General features: G+C 39.8%; 1 protein-coding gene, 15 non-coding genes and 2 pseudogenes across 16 annotated transcripts in view; all 18 read left to right on the forward strand.

Moving 5' to 3' along the window:
* LOC131357969 (condensin complex subunit 1-like) overlaps positions 1-24,816 on the forward strand; it is a 130,916-nt gene that overhangs the window by 77,456 nt on the left and 28,644 nt on the right. The gene's annotated exons all lie outside the window — the stretch shown is intronic.
* LOC131358552 (5S ribosomal RNA) lies at positions 690-808 on the forward strand. Its single transcript, XR_009205503.1, has one exon. It is a non-coding gene; the product is annotated as a 5S ribosomal RNA (ribosomal RNA).
* LOC131358564 (5S ribosomal RNA) lies at positions 2,088-2,206 on the forward strand. Its single transcript, XR_009205514.1, has one exon. It is a non-coding gene; the product is annotated as a 5S ribosomal RNA (ribosomal RNA).
* LOC131358575 (5S ribosomal RNA) lies at positions 3,499-3,617 on the forward strand. The gene has a single exon (XR_009205525.1). It is a non-coding gene; the product is annotated as a 5S ribosomal RNA (ribosomal RNA).
* Positions 4,911-5,029, forward strand: LOC131358586 (5S ribosomal RNA). The gene has a single exon (XR_009205535.1). It is a non-coding gene; the product is annotated as a 5S ribosomal RNA (ribosomal RNA).
* Positions 6,307-6,415, forward strand: LOC131358474 (5S ribosomal RNA; annotated as a pseudogene).
* Positions 7,831-7,949, forward strand: LOC131358599 (5S ribosomal RNA). Its single transcript, XR_009205547.1, has one exon. It is a non-coding gene; the product is annotated as a 5S ribosomal RNA (ribosomal RNA).
* On the forward strand, positions 9,237-9,355 carry LOC131358610 (5S ribosomal RNA). The gene has a single exon (XR_009205558.1). It is a non-coding gene; the product is annotated as a 5S ribosomal RNA (ribosomal RNA).
* LOC131358622 (5S ribosomal RNA) lies at positions 10,643-10,761 on the forward strand. The gene has a single exon (XR_009205569.1). It is a non-coding gene; the product is annotated as a 5S ribosomal RNA (ribosomal RNA).
* Positions 12,037-12,155, forward strand: LOC131358633 (5S ribosomal RNA). Its single transcript, XR_009205580.1, has one exon. It is a non-coding gene; the product is annotated as a 5S ribosomal RNA (ribosomal RNA).
* On the forward strand, positions 13,460-13,578 carry LOC131358644 (5S ribosomal RNA). Its single transcript, XR_009205591.1, has one exon. It is a non-coding gene; the product is annotated as a 5S ribosomal RNA (ribosomal RNA).
* LOC131358656 (5S ribosomal RNA) lies at positions 14,874-14,992 on the forward strand. The gene has a single exon (XR_009205602.1). It is a non-coding gene; the product is annotated as a 5S ribosomal RNA (ribosomal RNA).
* On the forward strand, positions 16,294-16,402 carry LOC131358475 (5S ribosomal RNA; annotated as a pseudogene).
* LOC131358667 (5S ribosomal RNA) lies at positions 17,810-17,928 on the forward strand. The gene has a single exon (XR_009205613.1). It is a non-coding gene; the product is annotated as a 5S ribosomal RNA (ribosomal RNA).
* LOC131358678 (5S ribosomal RNA) lies at positions 19,220-19,338 on the forward strand. The gene has a single exon (XR_009205624.1). It is a non-coding gene; the product is annotated as a 5S ribosomal RNA (ribosomal RNA).
* On the forward strand, positions 20,654-20,772 carry LOC131358690 (5S ribosomal RNA). Its single transcript, XR_009205635.1, has one exon. It is a non-coding gene; the product is annotated as a 5S ribosomal RNA (ribosomal RNA).
* On the forward strand, positions 22,062-22,180 carry LOC131358702 (5S ribosomal RNA). The gene has a single exon (XR_009205646.1). It is a non-coding gene; the product is annotated as a 5S ribosomal RNA (ribosomal RNA).
* LOC131358714 (5S ribosomal RNA) lies at positions 23,482-23,600 on the forward strand. Its single transcript, XR_009205658.1, has one exon. It is a non-coding gene; the product is annotated as a 5S ribosomal RNA (ribosomal RNA).

Here is a 24,816-nt window from a genome sequence, read left to right on the forward strand (position 1 = left end):
AAGCACTTGTGTAAAATCCCCTTTGATAGACTCGTCTAGCAAATGCTGTAAACGCAGAGAGAGAGAGAGAGAGAGAGAGAGAGAGAGAGACAGAGAGAGCGCACGCACTCACGCGCTCTCTCACTCGCTCGCGTTGGAAGCCGGCCCCACTCTCCAGATCAGCTGGTGGCGGTAATGCGTCCAACTCCTGAACAAAGAAGAAGAGAGCAGACATGTGGCTCTTGTAGTTGTTGCGGCATTTAAATTGTTGCTCTGAATTGTTTTTAACGAAGTAATAATTGAAGCAAGAAAAGTTTTTGTGGATGAAGTGGTAATAGCCTGTTCAAAGACACCTTACTTTCTCTCGCAGCAATCTGCTGTGTTATGTCAAGTGTTTTATTGATGTGGCATGAAAAGAAAGCAAGAAGCTAAGATGCAGCGTGCAACGTGCCTGTTTAAATATTTTGTCAAATTAAGCAGAGTAAGATGTCATTAAGTGTTAGTAATCCCAAGAGGTGGAGAGGCGCGTGTGGGTTGCAGGTGGTGAGACAGAAAGTTTGATATGGATGAAGCGGTTGTTCTCTCCACCCAACAGCAAACTGAGACGCGAATGAGTGACTTTAAAATAAATCAAATAAAAAAAGAAAAGAAAAGAAACGGAGTCATCTACATCGTACACTATAAAGAGCCCTTATTGAAACTGTTCTCTCGCTTACGGCCATACCACCCTGAGAACGCCCGATCTCGTCCGATCTCGGAAGCTAAGCAGGGTCGGGCCTGGTTAGTACTTGGATGGGAGACCGCCTGGGAATACCAGGTGCTGTAAGCTTTTTCACCGTCAAAAGTCTCTACTGCAACTTTTCAAACTCAAAAACACCTTCAACTTGCATTCATTTATTACTACACAGAGATCACACACAGAGACACATGTGACAAAATCAACAAGCAATCAATCACCTCGACACAAATTCATGCTCAAATCACTGAATTATCCCTACCTTATTTATTTTCCACTTCATTCATTCATTCATTCATTCATTCATTCATTCATTCATTCAAACAATCACTCGCATATTCCTTTAAACTACAATTATTATTCTATTTTCTAATTTAGAAACTTTTTTTTACATAAAGTTATTTATTTCGGAGGCTGTATGTTTCTAGAATGGACGGACTTCACGTAGCAGATATCATAGTCACATTTCTTGATGATACCAATCTCGTGATTATTCTTTTATTCGTGTATTTCGTTATTATTTTTAATTATTTTTCTTACTACTGCTACTACTACTACTATGATTCCTGTCCGTAACAGTCGTAGTAGTAGCATTTGCACTTATCACATGAGCGTCTTAGATGCTCCAACAAACAATTGGATGTTGCAGGTTTGTTCAGATTGTGTACAGTGTTCTTTATTTCTAGATATGTTCTGAAGTTTCCAATTCAAGCACTTGTGTAAAATCCCCTTTGATAGACTCGTCTAGCAAATGCCGTAAACGCAGAGAGAGAGAGAGAGAGAGAGAGAGCGCACGCACTCACGCGCTCTCTCACTGGCTCGCGTTGGAAGCCGGCCCCTCTCTCCAGTTCAGCTGGTGGCGGTAATGCGTCCAACTCCTGAACAAAGAAGAAGAGAGCAGACATGTGGCTCTTGTAGTTGTTGCGGCATTTAAATTGTTGCTCTGAATTGTTTTTAACGAAGTAATAATTGAAGCAAGAAAAGTATATGTGGATGAAGTGGTAATAGCCTGTTCAAAGACACCTTACTTTCTCTCGCAGCAATCTGCTGTATGTCAAGTGTTTTATTGATGTGGCATGAAAATAAAGCAAGAAGCTAAGATGCAGCGTGCAACGTGCCTGTTTAAATATTTTGTCAAATTAAGCAGAGTAAGATGTCATTAAGTGTTAGTAATCCCAAGAGGTGGAGAGGCGCGTGTGGGTTGCAGGTGGTGAGACAGAAAGTTTGATATGGATGAAGCGGTTGTTCTCTCCACCCAACAGCAAACTGAGACGCGAATGAGTGACTTTAAAATAAATCAAATAAAAAAAGAAAAGAAACGGAGTCATCTACATCGTACACTATAAAGAGCCCTTATTGAAAGTGCTCTCTCGCTTACGGCCATACCACCCTGAGAACGCCCGATCTCGTCCGATCTCGGAAGCTAAGCAGGGTCGGGCCTGGTTAGTACTTGGATGGGAGACCGCCTGGGAATACCAGGTGCTGTAAGCTTTTTCACCGTCAAAAGTCTCTACTGCAACTTTTCAAACTCAAAAACACCTTCAACTTGCATTCATTTATTACTACACAGAGATCACACACAGAGACACATGTGACAAAATCAACAAGCAATCAATCACCTCGACACAAATTCATGCTCAAATCACAGAATTATCCCTACCTTATTTATTTTCCACTTCATTCATTCATTCATTCATTCATTCATTCATTCATTCATTTATTCATTCAAACAATCACTCGCATATTCCTTTAAACTACAATTATTATTCTATTTTCTTATTAAGAAACTTTTTTTTACATAAAGTTATTTATTTCGGAGGGTGTATGTTTCTAGAATGGACGGACTTCACGTAGCAGATATCATAGTCACATTTCTTGATGATACCAATCTCGTGATTATTCTTTTATTCGTGTATTTCGTTATTATTTTTAATTATTTTTCTTACTACTGCTACTACTACTACTATGATTCCTGTCCGTAACAGTCGTAGTAGTAGCATTTGCACTTATAACATGAGCGTCTTAGATGCTCCAACAAACAATTGGATGTTGCAGGTTTGTTCAGATTGTGTACAGTGTTCTTTATTTCTAGATATGTTCTGAAGTTTCCAATTCAAGCACTTGTGTAAAATCCCCTTTGATAGACTCGTCTAGCAAATGCTGTAAACGCAGAGAGAGAGAGAGAGAGAGAGAGAGAGCGCACGCACTCACGCGCTCTCTCACTCGCTCGCGTTGGAAGCCGGCCCCTCTCTCCAGTTCAGCTGGTGGCGGTAATGCGTCCAACTCCTGAACAAAGAAGAAGAGAGCAGACATGTGGCTCTTGTAGTTGTTGCGGCATTTAAATTGTTGCTCTGAATTGTTTTTAACGAAGTAATAATTGAAGCAAGAAAAGTATTTGTGGATGAAGTGGTAATAGCCTGTTCAAAGACACCTTACTTTCTCTCGCAGCAATCTTCTGTCTTATGTCAAGTGTTTTATTGATGTGGCATGAAAATAAAGCAAGAAGCTGAGATGCAGCGTGCAACGTGCCTGTTTAAATATTTTGTCAAATTAAGCAGAGTAAGATGTCATTAAGTGTTAGTAATCCCAAGAGGTGGAGAGGCGCGTGTGGGTTGCAGGTGGTGAGACAGAAAGTTTGATATGGATGAAGCGGTTGTTCTCTCCACCCAACAGCAAACTGAGACGCGAATGAGTGACTTTAAAATAAATCAAATAAAAAAAGAAAAGAAACGGAGTCATCTACATCGTACACTATAAAGAGCCCTTATTGAAAGTGCTCTCTCGCTTACGGCCATACCACCCTGAGAACGCCCGATCTCGTCCGATCTCGGAAGCTAAGCAGGGTCGGGCCTGGTTAGTACTTGGATGGGAGACCGCCTGGGAATACCAGGTGCTGTAAGCTTTTTCACCGTCAAAAGTCTCTACTGCAACTTTTCAAACTCAAAAACACCTTCAACTTGCATTCATTTATTACTACACAGAGATCACACACAGAGACACATGTGACAAAATCAACAAGCAATCAATCACCTCGACACAAATTCATGCTCAAATCACAGAATTATCCCTACCTTATTTATTTTGCACTTCATTCATTCATTCATTCATTCATTCATTCATTCATTCATTTATTCATTCAAACAATCACTCGCATATTCCTTTAAACTACAATTATTATTCTATTTTCTAATTTAGAAACTTTTTTTTACATAAAGTTATTTATTTCGGAGGCTGTATGTTTCTAGAATGGACGGACTTCACGTAGCAGATATCATAGTCACATTTCTTGATGATACCAATCTCGTGATTATTCTTTTATTCGTGTATTTCGTTATTATTTTTAATTATTTTTCTTACTACTGCTACTACTACTACTATGATTCCTGTCCGTAACAGTCGTAGTAGTAGCATTTGCACTTATCACATGAGCGTCTTAGATGCTCCAACAAACAATTGGATGTTGCAGGTTTGTTCAGATTGTGTACAGTGTTCTTTATTTCTAGATATGTTCTGAAGTTTCCAATTCAAGCACTTGTGTAAAATCCCCTTTGATAGACTCGTCTAGCAAATGCCGTAAACGCAGAGAGAGAGAGAGAGAGAGAGAGAGAGAGAGCGCACGCACTCACGCGCTCTCTCACTGGCTCGCGTTGGAAGCCGGCCCCTCTCTCCAGTTCAGCTGGTGGCGGTAATGCGTCCAACTCCTGAACAAAGAAGAAGAGAGCAGACATGTGGCTCTTGTAGTTGTTGCGGCATTTAAATTGTTGCTCTGAATTGTTTTTAACGAAGTAATAATTGAAGCAAGAAAAGTATATGTGGATGAAGTGGTAATAGCCTGTTCAAAGACACCTTACTTTCTCTCGCAGCAATCTGCTGTATGTCAAGTGTTTTATTGATGTGGCATGAAAATAAAGCAAGAAGCTAAGATGCAGCGTGCAACGTGCCTGTTTAAATATTTTGTCAAATTAAGCAGAGTAAGATGTCATTAAGTGTTAGTAATCCCAAGAGGTGGAGAGGCGCGTGTGGGTTGCAGGTGGTGAGACAGAAAGTTTGATATGGATGAAGCGGTTGTTCTCTCCACCCAACAGCAAACTGAGACGCGAATGAGTGACTTTAAAATAAATCAAATAAAAAAAGAAAAGAAACGGAGTCATCTACATCGTACACTATAAAGAGCCCTTATTGAAAGTGCTCTCTCGCTTACGGCCATACCACCCTGAGAACGCCCGATCTCGTCCGATCTCGGAAGCTAAGCAGGGTCGGGCCTGGTTAGTACTTGGATGGGAGACCGCCTGGGAATACCAGGTGCTGTAAGCTTTTTCACCGTCAAAAGTCTCTACTGCAACTTTTCAAACTCAAAAACACCTTCAACTTGCATTCATTTATTACTACACAGAGATCACACACAGAGACACATGTGACAAAATCAACAAGCAATCAATCACCTCGACACAAATTCATGCTCAAATCACAGAATTATCCCTACCTTATTTATTTTCCACTTCATTCATTCATTCATTCATTCATTCAAACAATCACTCGCATATTCCATTAAAATACAATTATTATTCTATTTTCTTATGAAGAAACTTTTTTTTACATAAAGTTATTCATTTCGGAGGGTGTATGTTTCTAGAATGGACGGACTTCACGTAGCAGATATCATAGTCACATTTCTTGATGATACCAATCTCGTGATTATTCTTTTATTCGTGTATTTCGTTATTATTTTTAATTATTTTTCTTACTACTGCTACTTCTTCTACTATGATTCCTGTCCGTAACAGTCGTAGTAGTAGCATTTGCACTTATAACATGAGCGTCTTAGATGCTCCAACAAACAATTGGATGTTGCAGGTTTGTTCAGATTGTGTACAGTGTTCTTTATTTCTAGATATGTTCTGAAGTTTCCAATTCAAGCACTTGTGTAAAATCCCCTTTGATAGACTCGTCTAGCAAATGCTGTAAACGCAGAGAGAGAGAGAGAGAGAGAGAGAGAGAGCGCGCACGCACTCACGCGCTCTCTCACTCGCTCGCGTTGGAAGCCGGCCCCACTCTCCAGATCAGCTGGTGGCGGTAATGCGTCCAACTCCTGAACAAAGAAGAAGAGAGCAGACATGTGGCTCTTGTAGTTGTTGCGGCATTTAAATTGTTGCTCTGAATTGTTTTTAACGAAGTAATAATTGAAGCAAGAGAAGTATTTGTGGATGAAGTGGTAATAGCCTGTTCAAAGACACCTTACTTTCTCTCGCAGCAATCTTCTGTCTTATGTCAAGTGTTTTTTTGATGTGGCATGAAAATAAAGCAAGAAGCTGAGATGCAGCGTGCAACGTGCCTGTTTAAATATTTTGTCAAATTAAGCAGAGTAAGATGTCATTAAGTGTTAGTAATCCCAAGAGGTGGAGAGGCGCGTGTGGGTTGCAGGTGGTGAGACAGAAAGTTTGATATGGATGAAGCGGTTGTTCTCTCCACCCAACAGCAAACTGAGACGCGAATGAGTGACTTTAAAATAAATAAAATAAAAAAAGAAAAGAAAAGGAACGGAGTCATCTACATCGTACACTATAAAGAGCCCTCATTGAAACTGCTTTCTCGCTAACGGCCATACCACCCTGAGAACGCCCGATCTCGGAAGCTAAGGAGGGTCGGGCCTGGTTAGTACTTGGATGGGAGACCGCCTGGGAATACCCGGTGCTGTAAGCTTTTTCACCGTCAAAAGTCTCTACTGCAACTTTTCAAACTCAAAAACACCTTCAACTTGCATTCATTTATTACTACACAGAGATCACACACAGAGACACATCTGACAAAATCAACAAGCAATCAATCACCTCGACACAAATTCATGCTCAAATCACAGAATTATCCCTACCTTATTCATTTTCCACTTCATTCATTCATTCATTCATTCATTCATTCATTCATTCATTCATTCAAACAATCACTCGCATATTCCTTTAAACTACAATTATTATTCTATTTTCTTATAAAGAAACTTTTTTTTACAGAAAGTTATTTATTTCGGAGGCTGTATGTTTCTAGAATGGACGGACTTCACGTAGCAGATATCATAGTCACTTTTTTTTACATAAAGTTATTTATTTCGGAGGGTGTATGTTTCTAGAATGGACGGACTTCACGTAGCAGATATCATAGTCACATTTCTTGATGATACCAATCTCGTGATTATTCTTTTATTCGTGAATTTCGTTATTATTTTTAATTATTTTTCTTACTACTGCTACTACTACTACTATGATTCCTGTCCGTAACAGTCGTAGTAGTAGCATTTGCACTTATAACATGAGCGTCTTAGATGCTCCAACAAACAATTGGATGTTGCAGGTTTGTTCAGATTGTGTAGTGTTCTTTATTTCTAGATATGTTCTGAAGTTTCCAATTCAAGCACTTGTGTAAAATCCCCTTTGATAGACTCGTCTAGCAAATGCTGTAAACGCAGAGAGAGAGAGAGAGAGAGAGAGAAAGAGAGAGAGAGAAAGAGAGAGAGAGAGAGAGAGACAGAGAGAGCGCACGCACTCACGCGCTCTCTCACTCGCTCGCGTTGGAAGCCGGCCCCACTCTCCAGATCAGCTGGTGGCGGTAATGCGTCCAACTCCTGAACAAAGAAGAAGAGAGCAGACATGTGGCTCTTGTAGTTGTTGCGGCATTTAAATTGTTGCTCTGAATTGTTTTTAACGAAGTAATAATTGAAGCAAGAAAAGTTTTTGTGGATGAAGTGGTAATAGCCTGTTCAAAGACACCTTACTTTCTCTCGCAGCAATCTGCTGTGTTATGTCAAGTGTTTTATTGATGTGGCATGAAAAGAAAGCAAGAAGCTAAGATGCAGCGTGCAACGTGCCTGTTTAAATATTTTGTCAAATTAAGCAGAGTAAGATGTCATTAAGTGTTAGTAATCCCAAGAGGTGGAGAGGCGCGTGTGGGTTGCAGGTGGTGAGACAGAAAGTTTGATATGGATGAAGCGGTTGTTCTCTCCACCCAACAGCAAACTGAGACGCGAATGAGTGACTTTAAAATAAATCAAATAAAAAAAGAAAAGAAAAGAAACGGAGTCATCTACATCGTACACTATAAAGAGCCCTTATTGAAACTGTTCTCTCGCTTACGGCCATACCACCCTGAGAACGCCCGATCTCGTCCGATCTCGGAAGCTAAGCAGGGTCGGGCCTGGTTAGTACTTGGATGGGAGACCGCCTGGGAATACCAGGTGCTGTAAGCTTTTTCACCGTCAAAAGTCTCTACTGCAACTTTTCAAACTCAAAAACACCTTCAACTTGCATTCATTTATTACTACACAGAGATCACACACAGAGACACATGTGACAAAATCAACAAGCAATCAATCACCTCGACACAAATTCATGCTCAAATCACTGAATTATCCCTACCTTATTTATTTTCCACTTCATTCATTCATTCATTCATTCATTCATTCATTCATTCATTCATTCAAACAATCACTCGCATATTCCTTTAAACTACAATTATTATTCTATTTTCTAATTTAGAAACTTTTTTTTACATAAAGTTATTTATTTCGGAGGCTGTATGTTTCTAGAATGGACGGACTTCACGTAGCAGATATCATAGTCACATTTCTTGATGATACCAATCTCGTGATTATTCTTTTATTCGTGTATTTCGTTATTATTTTTAATTATTTTTCTTACTACTGCTACTACTACTACTATGATTCCTGTCCGTAACAGTCGTAGTAGTAGCATTTGCACTTATCACATGAGCGTCTTAGATGCTCCAACAAACAATTGGATGTTGCAGGTTTGTTCAGATTGTGTACAGTGTTCTTTATTTCTAGATATGTTCTGAAGTTTCCAATTCAAGCACTTGTGTAAAATCCCCTTTGATAGACTCGTCTAGCAAATGCCGTAAACGCAGAGAGAGAGAGAGAGAGAGAGAGAGAGAGCGCACGCACTCACGCGCTCTCTCACTGGCTCGCGTTGGAAGCCGGCCCCTCTCTCCAGTTCAGCTGGTGGCGGTAATGCGTCCAACTCCTGAACAAAGAAGAAGAGAGCAGACATGTGGCTCTTGTAGTTGTTGCGGCATTTAAATTGTTGCTCTGAATTGTTTTTAACGAAGTAATAATTGAAGCAAGAAAAGTATATGTGGATGAAGTGGTAATAGCCTGTTCAAAGACACCTTACTTTCTCTCGCAGCAATCTGCTGTATGTCAAGTGTTTTATTGATGTGGCATGAAAATAAAGCAAGAAGCTAAGATGCAGCGTGCAACGTGCCTGTTTAAATATTTTGTCAAATTAAGCAGAGTAAGATGTCATTAAGTGTTAGTAATCCCAAGAGGTGGAGAGGCGCGTGTGGGTTGCAGGTGGTGAGACAGAAAGTTTGATATGGATGAAGCGGTTGTTCTCTCCACCCAACAGCAAACTGAGACGCGAATGAGTGACTTTAAAATAAATCAAATAAAAAAAGAAAAGAAACGGAGTCATCTACATCGTACACTATAAAGAGCCCTTATTGAAAGTGCTCTCTCGCTTACGGCCATACCACCCTGAGAACGCCCGATCTCGTCCGATCTCGGAAGCTAAGCAGGGTCGGGCCTGGTTAGTACTTGGATGGGAGACCGCCTGGGAATACCAGGTGCTGTAAGCTTTTTCACCGTCAAAAGTCTCTACTGCAACTTTTCAAACTCAAAAACACCTTCAACTTGCATTCATTTATTACTACACAGAGATCACACACAGAGACACATGTGACAAAATCAACAAGCAATCAATCACCTCGACACAAATTCATGCTCAAATCACAGAATTATCCCTACCTTATTTATTTTGCACTTCATTCATTCATTCATTCATTCATTCATTCATTCATTCATTCATTCAAACAATCACTCGCATATTCCTTTAAACTACAATTATTATTCTATTTTCTTATTAAGAAACTTTTTTTTACATAAAGTTATTTATTTCGGAGGGTGTATGTTTCTAGAATGGACGGACTTCACGTAGCAGATATCATAGTCACATTCCTTGATGATACCAATCTCGTGATTATTCTTTTATTCGTGTATTTCGTTATTATTTTTAATTATTTTTCTTACTACTGCTACTACTACTACTATGATTCCTGTCCGTAACAGTCGTAGTAGTAGCATTTGCACTTATAACATGAGCGTCTTAGATGCTCCAACAAACAATTGGATGTTGCAGGTTTGTTCAGATTGTGTACAGTGTTCTTTATTTCTAGATATGTTCTGAAGTTTCCAATTCAAGCACTTGTGTAAAATCCCCTTTGATAGACTCGTCTAGCAAATGCTGTAAACGCAGAGAGAGAGAGAGAGAGAGAGAGAGAGAGCGCACGCACTCACGCGCTCTCTCACTCGCTCGCGTTGGAAGCCGGCCCCTCTCTCCAGTTCAGCTGGTGGCGGTAATGCGTCCAACTCCTGAACAAAGAAGAAGAGAGCAGACATGTGGCTCTTGTAGTTGTTGCGGCATTTAAATTGTTGCTCTGAATTGTTTTTAACGAAGTAATAATTGAAGCAAGAAAAGTATATGTGGATGAAGTGGTAATAGCCTGTTCAAAGACACCTTACTTTCTCTCGCAGCAATCTGCTGTATGTCAAGTGTTTTATTGATGTGGCATGAAAATAAAGCAAGAAGCTAAGATGCAGCGTGCAACGTGCCTGTTTAAATATTTTGTCAAATTAAGCAGAGTAAGATGTCATTAAGTGTTAGTAATCCCAAGAGGTGGAGAGGCGCGTGTGGGTTGCAGGTGGTGAGACAGAAAGTTTGATATGGATGAAGCGGTTGTTCTCTCCACCCAACAGCAAACTGAGACGCGAATGAGTGACTTTAAAATAAATCAAATAAAAAAAGAAAAGAAACGGAGTCATCTACATCGTACACTATAAAGAGCCCTTATTGAAAGTGCTCTCTCGCTTACGGCCATACCACCCTGAGAACGCCCGATCTCGTCCGATCTCGGAAGCTAAGCAGGGTCGGGCCTGGTTAGTACTTGGATGGGAGACCGCCTGGGAATACCAGGTGCTGTAAGCTTTTTCACCGTCAAAAGTCTCTACTGCAACTTTTCAAACTCAAAAACACCTTCAACTTGCATTCATTTATTACTACACAGAGATCACACACAGAGACACATGTGACAAAATCAACAAGCAATCAATCACCTCGACACAAATTCATGCTCAAATCACAGAATTATCCCTACCTTATTTATTTTCCACTTCATTCATTCATTCATTCATTCATTCATTCAAACAATCACTCGCATATTCCTTTAAACTACAATTATTATTCTATTTTCTAATTTAGAAACTTTTTTTTACATAAAGTTATTTATTTCGGAGGGTGTATGTTTCTAGAATGGACGGACTTCACGTAGCAGATATCATAGTCACATTTCTTGATGATACCAATCTCGTGATTATTCTTTTATTCGTGTATTTCGTTATTATTTTTAATTATTTTTCTTACTACTGCTACTACTACTACTATGATTCCTGTCCGTAACAGTCGTAGTAGTAGCATTTGCACTTATCACATGAGCGTCTTAGATGCTCCAACAAACAATTGGATGTTGCAGGTTTGTTCAGATTGTGTACAGTGTTCTTTATTTCTAGATATGTTCTGAAGTTTCCAATTCAAGCACTTGTGTAAAATCCCCTTTGATAGACTCGTCTAGCAAATGCTGTAAACGCAGAGAGAGAGAGAGAGAGAGAGAGAGAGAGAGAGCGCACGCACTCACGCGCTCTCTCACTCGCTCGCGTTGGAAGCCGGCCCCTCTCTCCAGTTCAGCTGGTGGCGGTAATGCGTCCAACTCCTGAACAAAGAAGAAGAGAGCAGACATGTGGCTCTTGTAGTTGTTGCGGCATTTAAATTGTTGCTCTGAATTGTTTTTAACGAAGTAATAATTGAAGCAAGAAAAGTATATGTGGATGAAGTGGTAATAGCCTGTTCAAAGACACCTTACTTTCTCTCGCAGCAATCTGCTGTATGTCAAGTGTTTTATTGATGTGGCATGAAAATAAAGCAAGAAGCTAAGATGCAGCGTGCAACGTGCCTGTTTAAATATTTTGTCAAATTAAGCAGAGTAAGATGTCATTAAGTGTTAGTAATCCCAAGAGGTGGAGAGGCGCGTGTGGGTTGCAGGTGGTGAGACAGAAAGTTTGATATGGATGAAGCGGTTGTTCTCTCCACCCAACAGCAAACTGAGACGCGAATGAGTGACTTTAAAATAAATCAAATAAAAAAAGAAAAGAAACGGAGTCATCTACATCGTACACTATAAAGAGCCCTTATTGAAAGTGCTCTCTCGCTTACGGCCATACCACCCTGAGAACGCCCGATCTCGTCCGATCTCGGAAGCTAAGCAGGGTCGGGCCTGGTTAGTACTTGGATGGGAGACCGCCTGGGAATACCAGGTGCTGTAAGCTTTTTCACCGTCAAAAGTCTCTACTGCAACTTTTCAAACTCAAAAACACCTTCAACTTGCATTCATTTATTACTACACAGAGATCACACACAGAGACACATGTGACAAAATCAACAAGCAATCAATCACCTCGACACAAATTCATGCTCAAATCACAGAATTATCCCTACCTTATTTATTTTCCACTTCATTCATTCATTCATTCATTCATTCATTCATTCATTCATTCATTCATTTATTCATTCAAACAATCACTCGCATATTCCTTTAAACTACAATTATTATTCTATTTTCTTATTAAGAAACTTTTTTTTACATAAAGTTATTTATTTCGGAGGGTGTATGTTTCTAGAATGGACGGACTTCACGTAGCAGATATCATAGTCACATTCCTTGATGATACCAATCTCGTGATTATTCTTTTATTCGTGTATTTCGTTATTATTTTTAATTATTTTTCTTACTACTGCTACTACTACTACTATGATTCCTGTCCGTAACAGTCGTAGTAGTAGCATTTGCACTTATAACATGAGCGTCTTAGATGCTCCAACAAACAATTGGATGTTGCAGGTTTGTTCAGATTGTGTACAGTGTTCTTTATTTCTAGATATGTTCTGAAGTTTCCAATTCAAGCACTTGTGTAAAATCCCCTTTGATAGACTCGTCTAGCAAATGCTGTAAACGCAGAGAGAGAGAGAGAGAGAGAGAGAGAGAGAGCGCACGCACTCACGCGCTCTCTCACTCGCTCGCGTTGGAAGCCGGCCCCTCTCTCCAGTTCAGCTGGTGGCGGTAATGCGTCCAACTCCTGAACAAAGAAGAAGAGAGCAGACATGTGGCTCTTGTAGTTGTTGCGGCATTTAAATTGTTGCTCTGAATTGTTTTTAACGAAGTAATAATTGAAGCAAGAAAAGTATTTGTGGATGAAGTGGTAATAGCCTGTTCAAAAACACCTTACTTTCTCTCGCAGCAATCTTCTGTCTTATGTCAAGTGTTTTATTGATGTGGCATGAAAATAAAGCAAGAAGCTGAGATGCAGCGTGCAACGTGCCTGTTTAAATATTTTGTCAAATTAAGCAGAGTAAGATGTCATTAAGTGTTAGTAATCCCAAGAGGTGGAGAGGCGCGTGTGGGTTGCAGGTGGTGAGACAGAAAGTTTGATATGGATGAAGCGGTTGTTCTCTCCACCCAACAGCAAACTGAGACGCGAATGAGTGACTTTAAAATAAATCAAATAAAAAAAGAAAAGAAACGGAGTCATCTACATCGTACACTATAAAGAGCCCTTATTGAAAGTGCTCTCTCGCTTACGGCCATACCACCCTGAGAACGCCCGATCTCGTCCGATCTCGGAAGCTAAGCAGGGTCGGGCCTGGTTAGTACTTGGATGGGAGACCGCCTGGGAATACCAGGTGCTGTAAGCTTTTTCACCGTCAAAAGTCTCTACTGCAACTTTTCAAACTCAAAAACACCTTCAACTTGCATTCATTTATTACTACACAGAGATCACACACAGAGACACATGTGACAAAATCAACAAGCAATCAATCACCTCGACACAAATTCATGCTCAAATCACAGAATTATCCCTACCTTATTTATTTTGCACTTCATTCATTCATTCATTCATTCATTCATTCATTCATTCATTTATTCATTCAAACAATCACTCGCATATTCCTTTAAACTACAATTATTATTCTATTTTCTAATTTAGAAACTTTTTTTTACATAAAGTTATTTATTTCGGAGGCTGTATGTTTCTAGAATGGACGGACTTCACGTAGCAGATATCATAGTCACATTTCTTGATGATACCAATCTCGTGATTATTCTTTTATTCGTGTATTTCGTTATTATTTTTAATTATTTTTCTTACTACTGCTACTACTACTACTATGATTCCTGTCCGTAACAGTCGTAGTAGTAGCATTTGCACTTATCACATGAGCGTCTTAGATGCTCCAACAAACAATTGGATGTTGCAGGTTTGTTCAGATTGTGTACAGTGTTCTTTATTTCTAGATATGTTCTGAAGTTTCCAATTCAAGCACTTGTGTAAAATCCCCTTTGATAGACTCGTCTAGCAAATGCCGTAAACGCAGAGAGAGAGAGAGAGAGAGAGAGAGAGAGAGAGCGCACGCACTCACGCGCTCTCTCACTCGCTCGCGTTGGAAGCCGGCCCCTCTCTCCAGTTCAGCTGGTGGCGGTAATGCGTCCAACTCCTGAACAAAGAAGAAGAGAGCAGACATGTGGCTCTTGTAGTTGTTGCGGCATTTAAATTGTTGCTCTGAATTGTTTTTAACGAAGTAATAATTGAAGCAAGAAAAGTATATGTGGATGAAGTGGTAATAGCCTGTTCAAAGACACCTTACTTTCTCTCGCAGCAATCTGCTGTATGTCAAGTGTTTTATTGATGTGGCATGAAAATAAAGCAAGAAGCTAAGATGCAGCGTGCAACGTGCCTGTTTAAATATTTTGTCAAATTAAGCAGAGTAAGATGTCATTAAGTGTTAGTAATCCCAAGAGGTGGAGAGGCGCGTGTGGGTTGCAGGTGGTGAGACAGAAAGTTTGATATGGATGAAGCGGTTGTTCTCTCCACCCAACAGCAAACTGAGACGCGAATGAGTGACTTTAAAATAAATCAAATAAAAAAAGAAAAGAAACGGAGTCATCTACATCGTACACTATAAAGAGCCCTTATTGAAAGTGCTCTCTCGCTTACGGCCATACCACCCTGAGAACGCCCGATCTCGTCCGATCTCGGAAGCTAAGCAGGGTCGGGCCTGGTTAGTACTTGGATGGGAGACCGCCTGGGAATACCAGGTGCTGTAAGCTTTTTCACCGTCAAAAGTCTCTACTGCAACTTTTCAAACTCAAAAACACCTTCAACTTGCATTCATTTATTACTACACAGAGATCACACACAGAGACACATGTGACAAAATCAACAAGCAATCAATCACCTCGACACAAATTCATGCTCAAATCACAGAATTATCCCTACCTTATTTATTTTCCACTTCATTCATTCATTCATTCATTCATTCATTCATTCATTCATTCATTCATTCAAACAATCACTCGCATATTCCATTAAAATACAATTATTATTCTATTTTCTTATGAAGAAACTTTTTTTTACATAAAGTTATTCATTTCGGAGGGTGTATGTTTCTAGAATGGACGGACTTCACGTAGCAGATATCATAGTCACATTTCTTGATGATACCAATCTCGTGATTATTCTTTTATTCGTGTATTTCGTTATTATTTTTAATTATTTTTCTTACTACTGCTACTTCTTCTACTATGATTCCTGTCCGTAACAGTCGTAGTAGTAGCATTTGCACTTATAACATGAGCGTCTTAGATGCTCCAACAAACAATTGGATGTTGCAGGTTTGTTCAGATTGTGTACAGTGTTCTTTATTTCTAGATATGTTCTGAAGTTTCCAATTCAAGCACTTGTGTAAAATCCCCTTTGATAGACTCGTCTAGCAAATGCTGTAAACGCAGAGAGAGAGAGAGAGAGAGAGAGAGAGAGCGCGCACGCACTCACGCGCTCTCTCACTCGCTCGCGTTGGAAGCCGGCCCCACTCTCCAGATCAGCTGGTGGCGGTAATGCGTCCAACTCCTGAACAAAGAAGAAGAGAGCAGACATGTGGCTCTTGTAGTTGTTGCGGCATTTAAATTGTTGCTCTGAATTGTTTTTAACGAAGTAATAATTGAAGCAAGAGAAGTATTTGTGGATGAAGTGGTAATAGCCTGTTCAAAGACACCTTACTTTCTCTCGCAGCAATCTTCTGTCTTATGTCAAGTGTTTTATTGATGTGGCATGAAAATAAAGCAAGAAGCTGAGATGCAGCGTGCAACGTGCCTGTTTAAATATTTTGTCAAATTAAGCAGAGTAAGATGTCATTAAGTGTTAGTAATCCCAAGAGGTGGAGAGGCGCGTGTGGGTTGCAGGTGGTGAGACAGAAAGTTTGATATGGATGAAGCGGTTGTTCTCTCCACCCAACAGCAAACTGAGACGCGAATGAGTGACTTTAAAATAAATAAAATAAAAAAAGAAAAGAAAAGGAACGGAGTCATCTACATCGTACACTATAAAGAGCCCTCATTGAAACTGCTTTCTCGCTAACGGCCATACCACCCTGAGAACGCCCGATCTCGGAAGCTAAGGAGGGTCGGGCCTGGTTAGTACTTGGATGGGAGACCGCCTGGGAATACCCGGTGCTGTAAGCTTTTTCACCGTCAAAAGTCTCTACTGCAACTTTTCAAACTCAAAAACACCTTCAACTTGCATTCATTTATTACTACACAGAGATCACACACAGAGACACATCTGACAAAATCAACAAGCAATCAATCACCTCGACACAAATTCATGCTCAAATCACAGAATTATCCCTACCTTATTCATTTTCCACTTCATTCATTCATTCATTCATTCATTCATTCATTCATTCAAACAATCACTCGCATATTCCTTTAAACTACAATTATTATTCTATTTTCTTATAAAGAAACTTTTTTTTACAGAAAGTTATTTATTTCGGAGGCTGTATGTTTCTAGAATGGACGGACTTCACGTAGCAGATATCATAGTCACTTTTTTTTACATAAAGTTATTTATTTCGGAGGGTGTATGTTTCTAGAATGGACGGACTTCACGTAGCAGATATCATAGTCACATTTCTTGATGATACCAATCTCGTGATTATTCTTTTATTCGTGAATTTCGTTATTATTTTTAATTATTTTTCTTACTACTGCTACTACTACTACTATGATTCCTGTCCGTAACAGTCGTAGTAGTAGCATTTGCACTTATAACATGAGCGTCTTAGATGCTCCAACAAACAATTGGATGTTGCAGGTTTGTTCAGATTGTGTAGTGTTCTTTATTTCTAGATATGTTCTGAAGTTTCCAATTCAAGCACTTGTGTAAAATCCCCTTTGATAGACTCGTCTAGCAAATGCTGTAAACGCAGAGAGAGAGAGAGAGAGAGAGAGAAAGAGAGAGAGAGAAAGAGAGAGAGAGAGAGAGAGACAGAGAGAGCGCACGCACTCACGCGCTCTCTCACTCGCTCGCGTTGGAAGCCGGCCCCACTCTCCAGATCAGCTGGTGGCGGTAATGCGTCCAACTCCTGAACAAAGAAGAAGAGAGCAGACATGTGGCTCTTGTAGTTGTTGCGGCATTTAAATTGTTGCTCTGAATTGTTTTTAACGAAGTAATAATTGAAGCAAGAAAAGTTTTTGTGGATGAAGTGGTAATAGCCTGTTCAAAGACACCTTACTTTCTCTCGCAGCAATCTGCTGTGTTATGTCAAGTGTTTTATTGATGTGGCATGAAAAGAAAGCAAGAAGCTAAGATGCAGCGTGCAACGTGCCTGTTTAAATATTTTGTCAAATTAAGCAGAGTAAGATGTCATTAAGTGTTAGTAATCCCAAGAGGTGGAGAGGCGCGTGTGGGTTGCAGGTGGTGAGACAGAAAGTTTGATATGGATGAAGCGGTTGTTCTCTCCACCCAACAGCAAACTGAGACGCGAATGAGTGACTTTAAAATAAATCAAATAAAAAAAGAAAAGAAAAGAAACGGAGTCATCTACATCGTACACTATAAAGAGCCCTTATTGAAACTGTTCTCTCGCTTACGGCCATACCACCCTGAGAACGCCCGATCTCGTCCGATCTCGGAAGCTAAGCAGGGTCGGGCCTGGTTAGTACTTGGATGGGAGACCGCCTGGGAATACCAGGTGCTGTAAGCTTTTTCACCGTCAAAAGTCTCTACTGCAACTTTTCAAACTCAAAAACACCTTCAACTTGCATTCATTTATTACTACACAGAGATCACACACAGAGACACATGTGACAAAATCAACAAGCAATCAATCACCTCGACACAAATTCATGCTCAAATCACAGAATTATCCCTACCTTATTTATTTTCCACTTCATTCATTCATTCATTCATTCATTCATTCATTCATTCATTCATTCATTCAAACAATCACTCGCATATTCCTTTAAACTACAATTATTATTCTATTTTCTAATTTAGAAACTTTTTTTTACATAAAGTTATTTATTTCGGAGGCTGTATGTTTCTAGAATGGACGGACTTCACGTAGCAGATATCATAGTCACATTTCTTGATGATACCAATCTCGTGATTATTCTTTTATTCGTGTATTTCGTTATTATTTTTAATTATTTTTCTTACTACTGCTACTACTACTACTATGATTCCTGTCCGTAACAGTCGTAGTAGTAGCATTTGCACTTATCACATGAGCGTCTTAGATGCTCCAACAAACAATTGGATGTTGCAGGTTTGTTCAGATTGTGTACAGTGTTCTTTATTTCTAGATATGTTCTGAAGTTTCCAATTCAAGCACTTGTGTAAAATCCCCTTTGATAGACTCGTCTAGCAAATGCCGTAAACGCAGAGAGAGAGAGAGAGAGAGAGAGAGAGAGCGCACGCACTCACGCGCTCTCTCACTGGCTCGCGTTGGAAGCCGGCCCCTCTCTCCAGTTCAGCTGGTGGCGGTAATGCGTCCAACTCCTGAACAAAGAAGAAGAGAGCAGACATGTGGCTCTTGTAGTTGTTGCGGCATTTAAATTGTTGCTCTGAATTGTTTTTAACGAAGTAATAATTGAAGCAAGAAAAGTATATGTGGATGAAGTGGTAATAGCCTGTTCAAAGACACCTTACTTTCTCTCGCAGCAATCTGCTGTATGTCAAGTGTTTTATTGATGTGGCATGAAAATAAAGCAAGAAGCTAAGATGCAGCGTGCAACGTGCCTGTTTAAATATTTTGTCAAATTAAGCAGAGTAAGATGTCATTAAGTGTTAGTAATCCCAAGAGGTGGAGAGGCGCGTGTGGGTTGCAGGTGGTGAGACAGAAAGTTTGATATGGATGAAGCGGTTGTTCTCTCCACCCAACAGCAAACTGAGACGCGAATGAGTGACTTTAAAATAAATCAAATAAAAAAAGAAAAGAAACGGAGTCATCTACATCGTACACTATAAAGAGCCCTTATTGAAAGTGCTCTCTCGCTTACGGCCATACCACCCTGAGAACGCCCGATCTCGTCCGATCTCGGAAGCTAAGCAGGGTCGGGCCTGGTTAGTACTTGGATGGGAGACCGCCTGGGAATACCAGGTGCTGTAAGCTTTTTCACCGTCAAAAGTCTCTACTGCAACTTTTCAAACTCAAAAACACCTTCAACTTGCATTCATTTATTACTACACAGAGATCACACACAGAGACACATGTGACAAAATCAACAAGCAATCAATCACCTCGACACAAATTCATGCTCAAATCACAGAATTATCCCTACCTTATTTATTTTGCACTTCATTCATTCATTCATTCATTCATTCATTCATTCATTCATTCATTTATTCATTCAAACAATCACTCGCATATTCCTTTAAACTACAATTATTATTCTATTTTCTTATTAAGAAACTTTTTTTTACATAAAGTTATTTATTTCGGAGGGTGTATGTTTCTAGAATGGACGGACTTCACGTAGCAGATATCATAGTCACATTCCTTGATGATACCAATCTCGTGATTATTCTTTTATTCGTGTATTTCGTTATTATTTTTAATTATTTTTCTTACTACTGCTACTACTACTACTATGATTCCTGTCCGTAACAGTCGTAGTAGTAGCATTTGCACTTATAACATGAGCGTCTTAGATGCTCCAACAAACAATTGGATGTTGCAGGTTTGTTCAGATTGTGTACAGTGTTCTTTATTTCTAGATATGTTCTGAAGTTTCCAATTCAAGCACTTGTGTAAAATCCCCTTTGATAGACTCGTCTAGCAAATGCTGTAAACGCAGAGAGAGAGAGAGAGAGAGAGAGAGAGAGAGAGAGAGAGAGCGCACGCACTCACGCGCTCTCTCACTCGCTCGCGTTGGAAGCCGGCCCCTCTCTCCAGTTCAGCTGGTGGCGGTAATGCGTCCAACTCCTGAACAAAGAAGAAGAGAGCAGACATGTGGCTCTTGTAGTTGTTGCGGCATTTAAATTGTTGCTCTGAATTGTTTTTAACGAAGTAATAATTGAAGCAAGAAAAGTATTTGTGGATGAAGTGGTAATAGCCTGTTCAAAAACACCTTACTTTCTCTCGCAGCAATCTTCTGTCTTATGTCAAGTGTTTTATTGATGTGGCATGAAAATAAAGCAAGAAGCTGAGATGCAGCGTGCAACGTGCCTGTTTAAATATTTTGTCAAATTAAGCAGAGTAAGATGTCATTAAGTGTTAGTAATCCCAAGAGGTGGAGAGGCGCGTGTGGGTTGCAGGTGGTGAGACAGAAAGTTTGATATGGATGAAGCGGTTGTTCTCTCCACCCAACAGCAAACTGAGACGCGAATGAGTGACTTTAAAATAAATAAAAGAAAAAAAGAAAAGAAAAGAAACGGAGTCATCTACATCGTACACTATAAAGAGACCTTATTGAAACTGCTTTCTCGCTTACGGCCATACCACCCTGAGAACGCCCGATCTCGTCCGATCTCGGAAGCTAAGCAGGGTCGGGCCTGGTTAGTACTTGGATGGGAGACCGCCTGGGAATACCAGGTGCTGTAAGCTTTTTCACCGTCAAAAGTCTCTACTGCAACTTTTCAAACTCAAAAACACCTTCAACTTGCATTCATTTATTACTACACAGAGATCACACACAGAGACACATGTGACAAAATCAACAAGCAATCAATCACCTCGACACAAATTCATGCTCAAATCACTGAATTATCCCTACCTTATTTATTTTCCACTTCATTCATTCATTCATTCATTCATTCATTCATTCATTCATTCATTCAAACAGTCACTCGCATATTCCTTTAAACTACAATTATTATTCTATTTTCTAATTTAGAAACTTTTTTTTACATAAAGTTATTTATTTCGGAGGCTGTATGTTTCTAGAATGGACGGACTTCACGTAGCAGATATCATAGTCACATTTCTTGATGATACCAATCTCGTGATTATTCTTTTATTCGTGTATTTCGTTATTATTTTTAATTATTTTTCTTACTACTGCTACTACTACTACTATGATTCCTGTCCGTAACAGTCGTAGTAGTAGCATTTGCACTTATCACATGAGCGTCTTAGATGCTCCAACAAACAATTGGATGTTGCAGGTTTGTTCAGATTGTGTACAGTGTTCTTTATTTCTAGATATGTTCTGAAGTTTCCAATTCAAGCACTTGTGTAAAATCCCCTTTGATAGACTCGTCTAGCAAATGCCGTAAACGCAGAGAGAGAGAGAGAGAGAGAGAGAGAGAGAGCGCACGCACTCACGCGCTCTCTCACTGGCTCGCGTTGGAAGCCGGCCCCTCTCTCCAGTTCAGCTGGTGGCGGTAATGCGTCCAACTCCTGAACAAAGAAGAAGAGAGCAGACATGTGGCTCTTGTAGTTGTTGCGGCATTTAAATTGTTGCTCTGAATTGTTTTTAACGAAGTAATAATTGAAGCAAGAAAAGTATATGTGGATGAAGTGGTAATAGCCTGTTCAAAGACACCTTACTTTCTCTCGCAGCAATCTGCTGTATGTCAAGTGTTTTATTGATGTGGCATGAAAATAAAGCAAGAAGCTAAGATGCAGCGTGCAACGTGCCTGTTTAAATATTTTGTCAAATTAAGCAGAGTAAGATGTCATTAAGTGTTAGTAATCCCAAGAGGTGGAGAGGCGCGTGTGGGTTGCAGGTGGTGAGACAGAAAGTTTGATATGGATGAAGCGGTTGTTCTCTCCACCCAACAGCAAACTGAGACGCGAATGAGTGACTTTAAAATAAATCAAATAAAAAAAGAAAAGAAACGGAGTCATCTACATCGTACACTATAAAGAGCCCTTATTGAAAGTGCTCTCTCGCTTACGGCCATACCACCCTGAGAACGCCCGATCTCGTCCGATCTCGGAAGCTAAGCAGGGTCGGGCCTGGTTAGTACTTGGATGGGAGACCGCCTGGGAATACCAGGTGCTGTAAGCTTTTTCACCGTCAAAAGTCTCTACTGCAACTTTTCAAACTCAAAAACACCTTCAACTTGCATTCATTTATTACTACACAGAGATCACACACAGAGACACATGTGACAAAATCAACAAGCAATCAATCACCTCGACACAAATTCATGCTCAAATCACAGAATTATCCCTACCTTATTTATTTTGCACTTCATTCATTCATTCATTCATTCATTCATTCATTCATTCATTCATTCATTCAAACAATCACTCGCATATTCCTTTAAACTACAATTATTATTCTATTTTCTTATTAAGAAACTTTTTTTTACATAAAGTTATTTATTTCGGAGGGTGTATGTTTCTAGAATGGACGGACTTCACGTAGCAGATATCATAGTCACATTTCTTGATGATACCAATCTCGTGATTATTCTTTTATTCGTGTATTTCGTTATTATTTTTAATTATTTTTCTTACTACTGCTACTACTACTACTATGATTCCTGTCCGTAACAGTCGTAGTAGTAGCATTTGCACTTATAACATGAGCGTCTTAGATGCTCCAACAAACAATTGGATGTTGCAGGTTTGTTCAGATTGTGTACAGTGTTCTTTATTTCTAGATATGTTCTGAAGTTTCCAATTCAAGCACTTGTGTAAAATCCCCTTTGATAGACTCGTCTAGCAAATGCTGTAAACGCAGAGAGAGAGAGAGAGAGAGAGAGAGAGAGAGCGCACGCACTCACGCGCTCTCTCACTCGCTCGCGTTGGAAGCCGGCCCCTCTCTCCAGTTCAGCTGGTGGCGGTAATGCGTCCAACTCCTGAACAAAGAAGAAGAGAGCAGACATGTGGCTCTTGTAGTTGTTGCGGCATTTAAATTGTTGCTCTGAATTGTTTTTAACGAAGTAATAATTGAAGCAAGAAAAGTATTTGTGGATGAAGTGGTAATAGCCTGTTCAAAAACACCTTACTTTCTCTCGCAGCAATCTTCTGTCTTATGTCAAGTGTTTTATTGATGTGGCATGAAAATAAAGCAAGAAGCTGAGATGCAGCGTGCAACGTGCCTGTTTAAATATTTTGTCAAATTAAGCAGAGTAAGATGTCATTAAGTGTTAGTAATCCCAAGAGGTGGAGAGGCGCGTGTGGGTTGCAGGTGGTGAGACAGAAAGTTTGATATGGATGAAGCGGTTGTTCTCTCCACCCAACAGCAAACTGAGACGCGAATGAGTGACTTTAAAATAAATAAAAGAAAAAAAGAAAAGAAAAGAAACGGAGTCATCTACATCGTACACTATAAAGAGACCTTATTGAAACTGCTTTCTCGCTTACGGCCATACCACCCTGAGAACGCCCGATCTCGTCCGATCTCGGAAGCTAAGCAGGGTCGGGCCTGGTTAGTACTTGGATGGGAGACCGCCTGGGAATACCAGGTGCTGTAAGCTTTTTCACCGTCAAAAGTCTCTACTGCAACTTTTCAAACTCAAAAACACCTTCAACTTGCATTCATTTATTACTACACAGAGATCACACACAGAGACACATGTGACAAAATCAACAAGCAATCAATCACCTCGACACAAATTCATGCTCAAATCACTGAATTATCCCTACCTTATTTATTTTCCACTTCATTCATTCATTCATTCATTCATTCATTCATTCATTCATTCATTCATTCAAACAGTCACTCGCATATTCCTTTAAACTACAATTATTATTCTATTTTCTAATTTAGAAACTTTTTTTTACATAAAGTTATTTATTTCGGAGGCTGTATGTTTCTAGAATGGACGGACTTCACGTAGCAGATATCATAGTCACATTTCTTGATGATACCAATCTCGTGATTATTCTTTTATTCGTGTATTTCGTTATTATTTTTAATTATTTTTCTTACTACTGCTACTACTACTACTATGATTCCTGTCCGTAACAGTCGTAGTAGTAGCATTTGCACTTATCACATGAGCGTCTTAGATGCTCCAACAAACAATTGGATGTTGCAGGTTTGTTCAGATTGTGTACAGTGTTCTTTATTTCTAGATATGTTCTGAAGTTTCCAATTCAAGCACTTGTGTAAAATCCCCTTTGATAGACTCGTCTAGCAAATGCCGTAAACGCAGAGAGAGAGAGAGAGAGAGAGAGAGAGAGCGCACGCACTCACGCGCTCTCTCACTGGCTCGCGTTGGAAGCCGGCCCCTCTCTCCAGTTCAGCTGGTGGCGGTAATGCGTCCAACTCCTGAACAAAGAAGAAGAGAGCAGACATGTGGCTCTTGTAGTTGTTGCGGCATTTAAATTGTTGCTCTGAATTGTTTTTAACGAAGTAATAATTGAAGCAAGAAAAGTATATGTGGATGAAGTGGTAATAGCCTGTTCAAAGACACCTTACTTTCTCTCGCAGCAATCTGCTGTATGTCAAGTGTTTTATTGATGTGGCATGAAAATAAAGCAAGAAGCTAAGATGCAGCGTGCAACGTGCCTGTTTAAATATTTTGTCAAATTAAGCAGAGTAAGATGTCATTAAGTGTTAGTAATCCCAAGAGGTGGAGAGGCGCGTGTGGGTTGCAGGTGGTGAGACAGAAAGTTTGATATGGATGAAGCGGTTGTTCTCTCCACCCAACAGCAAACTGAGACGCGAATGAGTGACTTTAAAATAAA

The sequence above is a fragment of the Hemibagrus wyckioides genome, linkage group LG08 (genome assembly GCF_019097595.1).
Source record: "Hemibagrus wyckioides isolate EC202008001 linkage group LG08, SWU_Hwy_1.0, whole genome shotgun sequence".
Lineage (NCBI taxonomy): Eukaryota > Metazoa > Chordata > Actinopteri > Siluriformes > Bagridae > Hemibagrus > Hemibagrus wyckioides.